This window comes from Dioscorea cayenensis, chromosome 7 (assembly GCF_009730915.1).
Source record: "Dioscorea cayenensis subsp. rotundata cultivar TDr96_F1 chromosome 7, TDr96_F1_v2_PseudoChromosome.rev07_lg8_w22 25.fasta, whole genome shotgun sequence".
NCBI classification, from domain to species: Eukaryota; Viridiplantae; Streptophyta; class Magnoliopsida; order Dioscoreales; family Dioscoreaceae; genus Dioscorea; species Dioscorea cayenensis.
In genome coordinates this window covers 30,785,191-30,793,879 of record NC_052477.1, presented here as the reverse complement: position 1 = coordinate 30,793,879, position 8,689 = coordinate 30,785,191, and positions in this window count along the sequence as shown.

Here is an 8,689-nt window from a genome sequence, read left to right as displayed (position 1 = left end):
TATATGTGTGTGTAATATTAGCATAATATATATCAGATGATACGATGCTTTTAGGGAGTAGGCATTTTTTCACCTGTACTTTTGTTCTTTAATATATATGTATATATATATATAGGGTTTTTCAATATAACCTTCCCTTTTTTTAATTATCAAAATGACCCCATGTGAAATGTATACAACAACATGGGTTTCAAAATATCACATCAAGCCATGTCATCACCTAGGTGATGAACTGACCTTTTAAAAATATTAAGATATTGGCTTTTTATCATCTACACTCTTCTCTTTAAAAAAACACAATAATGAGATTTTTAATTTTTTCTAAACATTTTTAAGTTATTATTTTTTTTAATTTTGATTTTTTTAACCACATTTATTTTGAAAAAAATATGTTGTTGTTGTTATTATTGTTGTTGTTACATCTTTTTGGGGTTTTAAGCCATTTTTAAAAATTATTATTATTATTATTATTATTATTTTGGTTGAACAACTTATTCATAGTTTGAATGACAATAATTGCATTCAAGTATAAATAGAAAATACATCCATCATTTTTTTTACATTACATATATCTACCCCATGTTGGACAAGTAGTTTTATAATAGTCAGGTTGTTTACATGAAAAGAATAAATTATGTTTAGTGGGATCAGGGCTTCCATCCATGTGGATACGTCTATGCCTGATCTTTAGTCGGCTTGTGATTCGTCATCCTACAGGTGGAGCCATCTTTGGTCCCAGCACATGTTGCCAAAACTGTGAACTTGGTCTTGGATGAAAACAAGGAGCATAGGTCTATCTATAGGAGCCTACAATATACCAAAGAGGGCATACGGTAGACTCCTTCAAAACATGTACGTTTGCATGGCAAGCAACCATAAATCCACATGTGCATATCGAGAGAATTCCATTAACAATTACTGGTTTAATCCCCTAATTAGTCCCTCTAAGTAGGTCAACATGTCCTTTTGGTCCCTCAATTTTAATTTGGCTACCATAAGTCCCTATATTTTTTCGATTAGGAAATGTCAGTCTTGTCTCATAATAGACTTGGTTTCTCCATCTAATCTTACCAATGTGGCATTTTTCCAAGTTTAAAATAACACTAAACCAATTTTAAAAAACCTAGAAATAGTTAAGCGAGTAACTAGCACTCTCTTATGTTTTCGGATCTGGATCAAAATCAAACCCGGACTTGAAAAATAAACACTTCTTCATCATTTTCACTTTCTTCTTCCTTTCTCCACTTCCACACTGCACACACCGAAACGCTCAATCATGGCAACAACCGACTAACCAGAGTACATTCATTGCCACATTCTTCCCTTGGAAAACCAAAGGACATCGAACAACCGCCATCACCAAGAGCTTCTTCCACAAGTACAATCAATTGAAACACTCTATTTTGTCATGTGGTCAGGCAAGTGTCAATTTTTGGGGTTTTATATTGATTGCATTAAATAGTACTATTGTGATGTATGGAATGCAGGTTGTTTCAAATTGAAAAAAGCTATGTATTTGTTTGTTTGGTCTTTTATAATGGAATTGGACATAATCTAGTCATTGTATTATGCTATACATAATTTAGTTTTTTTTGTTCTTTCCTAGTCTCATAGTTCTATCTGACAATTGATACTAGTATGGCATAGAAAGTAAACAAACAAAAAAAAAAGTTGTTGAACATTTATAGTGCTATGGAGGTCAACTGTTTTAGGTAGGTCAATTTTAGGTTGGTGTCAAGCCTTTTTTTTTTTACTAATGTTGTCAAATGTGAGGCAGTAGATAACAATGTGTGAAGCATTTAATGATGTCATTCTTGAATCTAGGAGTAAACCAGTTAGTATCACGTTAGAGGATATTAGGCAATATGTTATGGCCAAGATAGTTATGAAGAAAGAGTATACCAAAAAAATAGAGGTTTGATTGAGATCGTAGCATAGTTTAAAAAATTGAAAAAAAGGAAAGGTAAAGGAGTGCTAAATGGAAGGTCCAAAGGAATGGGGGTGCATCTTATGAGGTGTACTGGGATAATATGATACTACATTAAAGGGAAGGGTTTGTTGTTGTCTTGGAAAATCAGGTGTACTATAGTGGAAAATGTCAAAAGATTGGAATTCCTTGCCAACATTCTCTTGATGCCATTGCATTTTGCTAGAGCAGATCCACTCAATTATGTCTTTGTTTAGCTCAAGAAGGACAGGCATTTGAAGATATATGGCTCTGTTGTTAACTCGGTGAGAGATAGGACATTTTGGCCAATAAATGTAGAAGGTCCCTTGCTACCTTCCATAGCAAGAAGGATGCATGGTAGGGCTGAAACAAAAGGAAGAAGGGAGCCATTGGAAACCAAAACAAAGATCAAGACAAAGTTATCCATGGAAGGAAGGGCATTTAAGTCCAGCATATGGGAAATTGAATGGCATAATAGGCTTAGCTATCCAAAAAGAGCTTCTTTCTTGGTGAGTAATTTTGTTGCCTATAAGTTAAATATTTGCTTATATGCAACTTAAAATTTCTTCATTATGCTTATGTAGTTTAATAATGATGATAGCCATCATGAACCAACTCCTACAACAGAACTTACCAATATTAGTTTAGGTGTGGAGGTATGCCAAGTTGTAAAGAATGCTTGAAAATCAAAGGAGAAAGGCAAGGAAAGAAGAGGAATGGTTGATGCATCCAGAAGAAAGAGGAAAACACCTGCATCTAGTCAAAGTTCATTCCAAATTTTGAGAGTATGAATTAATTTAATCATTGTGATTTTGAATGGTTTTATTATAGGTCTTGAATGCTAAAATTTATTTTTCTTGAGTTGTAGGGTGCCCATATTGGTGGAATTATCATTGGAAGGGAAGCTCCCAATTCCATTGGATTCATCATTAGCAATGAACTAGTAAGTTTTTTTCATTGTTTAAAACCATATTAGGCTAACTTGAAAAGTATATATTTTTTGGGTTAACACACATACTACTTCTTGCTTGACTTGATTAGAGGATGAGGAATAAAGGTCTTACTTGCAAGAAACAACAAAAGCAAAATGAAGAACAAATGTCAGCATTGTTTTGCAGAAGTTGGGGTCTCAGAATTATCAACACAACAAAGCATGACAGATGCTGCATCTAAAGAAAAACATTGAATTGTGAAGAAATGAACTACTTTCTATGGCTGTAATTTTTTGTTATGATTTTTATGCAACAATGGTGACTTGCTTTATTTTCTATGTGTAACACTTATGTTTAAATTGAAATTAATGTTGTTCTTCTTTATTAATTTTTGTATACATTACACTCAATGCAATGCAGTTATTAAACCCTGAATGAACAAATTTTGTCAACTGTATATTTAATGCAATTATTTAGCCCAAAATATGGCATTATTGGTGGTTTTCTATCGAGATACCCGCTTTGCCATGAATGGTTATATTGGTATTACCTGTTTTGCCAGGATGATGGTTGTGAATTTTTTTTACAACAATAATAAAAACCTCCCACAAATTATGTGCAAGTGAACATTGGTTGTGTGTGTGTGTGTGTGTGTATGTGTTTTCTTTTTAAAATTACAACAGGAATAAAACACATTCACAAAAGTTTAGTGTATTGTTTTGATTGATTACCATGATACAAGCTCAAACTCCAAATGATAAATAGAAATTTAAAAAGTAAAACACAAAAGCAACACAATTCATGCTTCTCTAATGTCTTCATCAAACTATCAACAATATAGTCTCAATGTTAATCATTCACTTTGATCATCCATGGATTTGCATCATTGACCATCAACTATATCTTTCGCTTCTTTTGAATAGCTCTTCAAGGTAGTGGCTCTAAGATTGAGGGTTGTTGCCTTGATTAAGGGTTTCAATGTGTGTGGTGTGGATGTGGAGAAAGGGAGAGGAAAGCGAAGATGATGAGGAAATGTTTATTTTGTCAGTTCTGGATTTGATTTGGATCCGGATCCAAAAACTTAAAGAGTGTTAGTCACTCGCTTAACTGTTTCTAGGTTTTATAAATTGGTTTAGTGTTATTTTTAACTGGAAAATGCCATGTTGGTAAGATTGGACGGAGAAACAAACATTTGTTAGAGGCAAGACCAACATTTCTCAATCCGAAAAATAAAGGGACTTCTAGCAGCCAAATTAAAATAGGGGACCAAAAGGGCATGTTGATCTACTTAGTGGGACTAATTAAGGGGAATAAACCATAATTACTACATAGTCAATTGTCTCCTTATTAACACATTCTATAACTTGAAATTCATTGTAATTAAAAAACCGCACGCTTAAATATCTACCTTTGTCAATACCATTATGAAGCCTTAATTCTTGCTTCATTGTCAAAGTCCAATCCATAGCAAGACCACACTCACAGTTTTTTTAAAAAAAATACATCGCAGTATGGTGGAAAGTGGATGATATAAGAGCTCTTACCAGTAAACCACGAGCACCTTTGAGAATTGAGTTAAAACTTTCTGATAAGTTGGTGCTATGGTGACTACATCGTCTGCAACCATCATGTGCCATTGTTCACATTTTCCTTGACCCAATAGATAAGGTGAAATCAGATAACATGGGATATATTTTTGTCAATATGTTGATCAACTCTTCAATTTTTGTGTTAAAACAACTGTGGACACCCTCCAAAAGAGATCTACACCAAATTTACTTTTGCATCGTTGTAAAAAGTTATCAATAAGATGTCGTAAATAATACTGATGAACATGACCATATTGTGGAGGAAAAGCATCACGAATGGTGTTGACATTGCCTCTGAATCTGTCTACGATGATGCATATAAGACAAGTAGGATCTAATGTTTAATATATATTATTTAAAAACCATAACCAACTTTCTCTGTTCTCACCTTCAACTATGGCAAATGTATAAGGATATATGTTGTCTTCATCATCTTCTCCTATCACCATTAATAGAGTTCCTTTGTATTTTCCATGCAAAATGCCCCATCTACTGAGAAAACAGGATGTCAAGAATTGAAGCTATGATAGATGGCCCAAAAGCCCAAAATACTATCTTAAAAACTCTCACCCATGCCTCCATTCAGAATCAAAGTCAACAATAGTACCTAGGTTGGAACTGACTAAAGCATTAAAATAATCAATAATTCAGCATAAAATTCCGCCCACGATCTAAATATACATTTAAGAGCCTTATTTTTTCCTTTCATGTTGGCAGTACTAATTCACATATCAGTTTTCTTGTGCAATGTCGATTGTCAGATTAGATTCTTTCATTGATGCAGTTATGCTGCGTCGGACATCTTTTCACAACCTAGAGGGATGTTCTGGATGAAACTGAAGCATGAAGATGCCAACTACAGTCTGAATTAACAAATCTGACAATGAGGATGGATTTATTTCCCTTAACCTGAATAAATGCAACTGCCTTTTTTATGGACCATCGATTCAACAGGTCCATTAATTGGGCTTTTGAGTTAAATATACGACCAATTCAATTGTAGAAGCTTAATGACTCTTCATCTCTAACGGATATATGTGGGTCTGTGTCATCTAATTCTATTGCGTTATACCAATTATCTATTGGTGTTTACACTAGGAACATGATCAAGTTGTGTGCGGTTAGTTAAGGTTGCATTTTCCCTTGCTCCATATTTGACTTAGTTGTGTTTATGACATCTTCTTCTATTACACCTTCTTGCACATCAATGGGGAGACTTGTGTCATCATCACTGATTTCATCTTCTTCACTGTTGTCATCGTCTCTCTGATGATAGGCGTCATCATTGTCATCACTACGGATCATCATCAATGTTATTTCTAGGGGATTTAAGCTCAGTGTCATCGGCCTCATTAACATTATTTTTAAATGCATTGACATCTTTATTGCACCTCCATTACTGATAGCCAGCAGAACTTCTGACATCATTATTTATTAATGGAGCACCTACGAAGCTTGATGATGGAAATGTTGGGGGAAACAATGCATAAGATGGATGTGATCTAGAGGAAAAAAACCACAACAAATGTATTATAAATAAGGCATCACAACATGACATATATAAATTCTTATTAAGTAATAAGTTTAGAAGCTTACAAAGTGTCCACAGTGTATGTAGTGGTTGGGATTACACGTGGTCTTCCTTCATTCAGGTATAATATTGGAGTACGCAACCTCATCATTAATGATGTTGATCTATCATTATCAATATCAATGATAGTACTAGTACGACTATTTACAGGCTAGTTACACCTAATGTTCATATAGTTATCACCTAAGTTGACGTTTATAGTAGTAGTAACCGTTTTCGTGCAACTCATTCAAAGTGGTATTGGCATGAACCCCAATTACTATTTTATAACCCCAAATACGAAGGTTTTTCATTTGTCCTTTGTAAATATCCATCCCAATAAACAATTGTTGTTACGTTAGCAGTACTCATACGTGAAACAAGTTGATAGATGGGTTAGGGGAAAAAATTAAATTAGAATAAGACAATTATTATAAACAATAATATATATATATATAATAATAATAATTGTTTACTAACCTTTTTTAATGCCAAGCCTTAAAACTTGTGTGATGGATGTTAGCAAACCTGTGGTGATTATGCAAAAGAAAACGAGAGGGCCTATGAGGTGATGAGGATGGAAGAGGAAGGGAAGAAATTTATAGCTTGTTTGGATTAGCTTTTGGAAAGCCCGTAAGTGATTTTTTTATAAGGTAAGCACTTATGGGTTCAGAAAAACTTGTTTGTATTGGTTTTTCTCCAAAATCTGGGAAAACCACTTTTGAGAAGCCGTTTTAGGGTTATAAAATTACTAATTAAGCCTTATGAAATAATAATAATAACAATAGTGTTATTGTTATTATCATGATCAATAGTACTTACTATGTTTTGAATGCATAATAGTTGAGATATTATAATAACTCAATGGATTGCCCATTTTTAGTAATTTGTCATTGCACATCCAAACAACTTCACATATATAAAAGTACTTCTACATTAACTTATCCAAACATAAAATACAAAGAAGCACTTAACTTACTCTGAGAAGTTTTTTTTTCTAAAAGTCCTAATAAACTGAAAAACAATGCACTTTTTTTGTAAGCCAATCCAAACAAGGGCCTTATACATGGAGTTTTGCTTAGGCTAAATAGCTAGTGTGCCATCAATCCATGACATTTCTTGTCATGGGATGCATGTACACACACCTGCTCTATAGGGCAAATCGGATTCCCTCTACATCTTGAACAAACCTTGGGGTGCCATCAATGCATGACATTTCTTGCCATGGGATGTATGTATACACACCTACTCTATAGGGCAAATTGGATTTCTGCTACATCTGAAACATACCTGGTATGCCATCAATGAATGTCATTTCTTATCATGAGAGCATGTACACATACCTAATCTATAGGGAGAATTGAATTCCCCTTACATCTGAAACATACCTGGTGTGCCATCAATGCATGTCATTTCTTATCATGGGAGCATGTACACACACCTACTTTATAGGGTGAATCAGATTCCACCTACATCTGAAATATACCTAGTATGTCATCAATGCATGTCATATCTTATCATGAGAGCATGCACACACCTAAGTGAATTGGATTCCCCCTACATTTGAAACATATCATGGTGTGTCATCAATGCATGTCATTTTTTGCCATGGGAGCATGCACAAACCTACTCTATAGGGACGAATCGGATTCCTCTTTCACATGAAGCATACCTGGTGTGCCATCAATGCATGTCATTTCTTATCATGAGAGCATGCACAAACCTACTCTATAGGGTGAATCGATTCCTCTTTCACATGAAGCATACCTGGTGTGCCATCAATGCATGTCATTTCTTATCATGAGAGCATGCACACACCTACTCAATAGGGCGAATCGGATCCCCCTACATCTAAAACATACTTAGTGTGTCATTAATTCATGTCATTTCTTATCATAGGACGCATGCACACACCTACTCTATAGGGTGAATTGGATTACCCTTTACATCTGAAGCATACCTGGTGTGCCATCAATACATGTTATTTCTTGTTATGGAAGTATGCACACACCTTCTCTATAGTGCTAATCGATTCCTCCTACACTTGAAACAAACCTGGTGACATGTTATTTTTAATTAAACCCAAAATTTAAAAAAATAAAACATGTATAAAATAAATTTATAGCTTTAAATTCAACAATAAACAAATCTATTCTCTATCCACATTAAATATAAATAAATAAATAAATAAGAATAATAATAAACACATCGAAATATATTTAAAAAAATAAAAACAAATAGTTATAAACAATTTAAACCACGAAATATGTTTTAAAAACATGCAAAAGAATTCATATTTTAATAATAATAATAATAATAATAATAATAGTAACAATAATAATAAACAACAACAATAATAACAATAATAAAAAAAGAATAATAATAATAATTTTTTCCAAAATAAATGAGGTTAAAAAAAATTATAACTTTTTTTAATTATAAATAACTTAAAAAGATGTTTAAAAAGATTAAAAATATGTCATTTTTTGTGATTTTTTAAAAGAGAAGAGTGTAGATGAAAAAAAGCCAATATCTTAATATTTTTAAAAGCCAACTCATCACTTAGGTGATGAAATGACTTGATGCGATGTTTTGAAACCCATGTTGGTAAATAATTTTCACATGGGGTAATTTTGATAATTAAAAAAAG